The sequence below is a fragment of the Schistocerca nitens genome, chromosome 1, assembly GCF_023898315.1.
Source record: "Schistocerca nitens isolate TAMUIC-IGC-003100 chromosome 1, iqSchNite1.1, whole genome shotgun sequence".
Taxonomy (NCBI): domain Eukaryota; kingdom Metazoa; phylum Arthropoda; class Insecta; order Orthoptera; family Acrididae; genus Schistocerca; species Schistocerca nitens.
In genome coordinates this window covers 1,245,230,374-1,245,233,702 of record NC_064614.1, presented here as the reverse complement: position 1 = coordinate 1,245,233,702, position 3,329 = coordinate 1,245,230,374, and positions in this window count along the sequence as shown.

Here is a 3,329-nt window from a genome sequence, read left to right as displayed (position 1 = left end):
CCACCAGTCAGATGCTGGACAGTGTTTCATTCCTTGGACTTCCACGCTCCTATCGCCCACCAGAGGTGGTGCGAGCCAGACTGCCCGTCCCCCGTCCGCACTCGGCTTGGCCGGGCCAATCTGCCACGTGGTCTCCCGACGTAACCTGGCCGCCGGCCGGGTCTGTTTACCGCACGAGGTCGCGCCACGCCTGAGCTGTGCTGGGTGCAGCAGCTGCAGGCTTCTTCACAACACATCCCAGCCGAGACTCGTGGACCGGTGCGCACCATCCAGCGCTCACCAAATGTGGAGTTCAGCTATAAATATGAACTGTTGGAAAGCAAGAACGAAATTCTCCCGTCGTCGAGTAACTTACGACTAACCCCAATAGTGGATGAGTAAACCAAACACTCGGCATCGTGCACTTTCTCACAGTCTGACGTGAGAATAGCTCACCTGAAGACATAGTGGTCATCTGCGATGCCCCAGTACATATAAGACGCAGGTTAGGGAGCCAAGACATAGGACAGTTAATACGCAGACACGATGACTGTAACTCTGCAAACAACATTGCAGACGAAGTATCCTGATCACAACATGCAGCTTACAAACAGGAGAAAACATACGCTAGAATAAGACAGGCTCCACATCTGACAGGATAAACCACAGACACAAACACTGACTGAGATGCGATATCACACACAGGAAGTGAAGACGAGATACCTGTACAGACATACTAAAACTAAGCTAAGGCTTTCCAACACTAAATCGAATCCATCTGAAAATGTACCTCTTTATATGTTTGGTTCTTCTAGCATTTCATAACGTATAAATTCCTCTTTCGCTTCATCAGGTATGACTAGCTCAAAGTTTTACCGAGCCCTCGCACCTGGTGCAGCTGACTATGACGTTAAATCAACTCCCAATCTCCGCTGTTAACTTAAGTTCGGAAATACATTGTAACCTAATTAATCAATACATTATTTATTGAATACTAGCACAGTCAAGGTAACATATGTAACCGATGTATACCAAACAAATAGAAGGTATAAAAGGAAGAACTATCACATCTAAGTAAAATTTATCGTCATCTTTTATTTCTTCCATTAAATACAATTTTAATTTTAACTTAAAGGACATCCACAACTTATTATGTGTGGTGTCACAGCCAGACACCACACTTGCTAGGTGGTAGCTTAAATCGGCCGCGGTCCATTAGTACATGTCGGACCCGCGTGTCGCCACTGGCAGTGATCGCAGACCGAGCGCCACCACACGGCAGGTCTCGAGAGACGTACTAGCACTCGCCCCAGTTGTACGTCGACGTTGCTAGCGACTACACTGACGAAGCCTTTCTCTCATTTGCCGAGAGACAGTTAGAATAGCCTTCAGCTAAGTTAATGGATACGACCTAGCAAGGCGCCATTTGTACCATTGCATGTATCTCAAGATAGTCTCACTTGTATCATCAAGAATGCTGTATACCAAAGGACGATATAAAAGTTAAGTGTTCTAGTAGCTACGTTCTGTTCTTTATCACATTCATTACGAATCCTGTTCCAGACTTCGCGCCAGTCGGCGTGTGTGTACGAGTGCCCTCTCGGCTACCCGTCACTGTGGACTGGCTGCCTTAACAGTCCACTACATTATGTATCTTATATATCTTAATTATCTAATTCAGCAACAAATTTAAGCAACATTTGTGACTACAGATTTGCACCTTTTTCTTTGTTTGCTTTGTTATCCTTTTGCAGATGTTTCAAAAAATGCACTAGTAATAGAACTCAATTTGTATGATATAATGTGTGCAAAATGTACGAACTGCTATATAATAACAGACACAGGTCTTTACTTGAGAAATAAATAAACCACCTCTACCCACCAAATCAAACCCACACCCATTACACAAAGGAAATTTTATTTTTCTGCTTTGGGTCAGCAATTGCTGCGGACAGCTGGAACTCATTATCAAGGGTTGTACAAGGTGCGTTCAGTATGTAATGCGACACATTTTGTTTCAGAAAGCAGCTAGATTTTAATCACACAGCATATTATCTACCACTCTTTTGGATACAAAACCCTAGTTTTCAAAATAATCTCCATTCAATGCGATGGCCTCACGCCAGTTTACTGGGAGATCCTGCATGTCCACATGGTACCACTCTACTGGTCGACGACAGAGCCAACGTCATGTTTCATCAATGACCTCCACATCATTCACTTACTGTTTCCTGCTTAGTGCGGCCTTCGTTTGGCCAGACAGTTGGAGTTCAGAAGGTACGAGATCCAGGCTGTAGTGTGGATGAGAAAGAACAGTCCAGTGAAGTTTTGTGAGCTCCAGTCAGGTGTGCAGACTGATCAGCCTTTGCGTTGTGATGGAGAAGAAGTTCGTTTGCATTTGTGTGACGACGAACAAGCTGAAGTCGTTTCTTCAGTTTCCTGAAGGTAGTACAATAGGCTTCAGATTTGATCGTTGCGCCATGAAGGAGGACATCAAACAGAATAGCCCCTTCAGAGTCCCAGAAGACCGTCGTCATAACTTTAGCGGCTGAGGGTGCGGCTTTGAACACATAACGGGGAAGCAATTCTGCATTGACAGCCCTCCGTCACTCTGTATGGTCATCTGTTAAGTGGTGAGGAACCCAGTGTGCACACATTTTTGAGTACACCAACTGGTAGACGAGCGTGTCAGCACTACCAACAGGAGAACTGCAGTTGCGCAGCGAGGTCTTTGATTGGGATCCGTCTATCACCTCGAATGAGAGTGTCCACACGTTCCAACATGACGGTAGTCACAGCTGTGTGCAGCTGACAGACAAGCAAGAGATCGGACAGGTTTGCCCGATCTTGTTGCAATGATGACAGGCACCTTGCACAACGACTCACCATCCTCTTGTTCACTGTCAGTTCTCCGTGAACATTCTGCAAGTACCTATGAATATTTGTAATGGTCTGGTTTTCCATCAAAAGAAGCTCGACGACAGCTCTCTGCTTGGAATGCACTTCCGTTACAGACGCCATTTTGAAGGCAACGCATAGCACCGCCATTTATCGGAGTTTCATGATACTATAGGGACTGAATATTCCACTATATCCCACAACAAATTCCCCATTTTTTCCAACCGCAGTTTGGCCAAGCAAAAAATGTGTTTGCATTACTTATCGAACGCCCTCGTACATGGCAGAGACGCTCCAGGAAGTTCCGCTAATTGCTATTGACAGAGACTCATGCTACTCTACCACTGACGATTATTCACAAGTGGTATCTACTATGCGGGTGCCAATAGGTCTCAGCTTGACTGAGGAACAACATCAAAGAATACTGGTCATTGTGCACCAGTTTTTAGCAC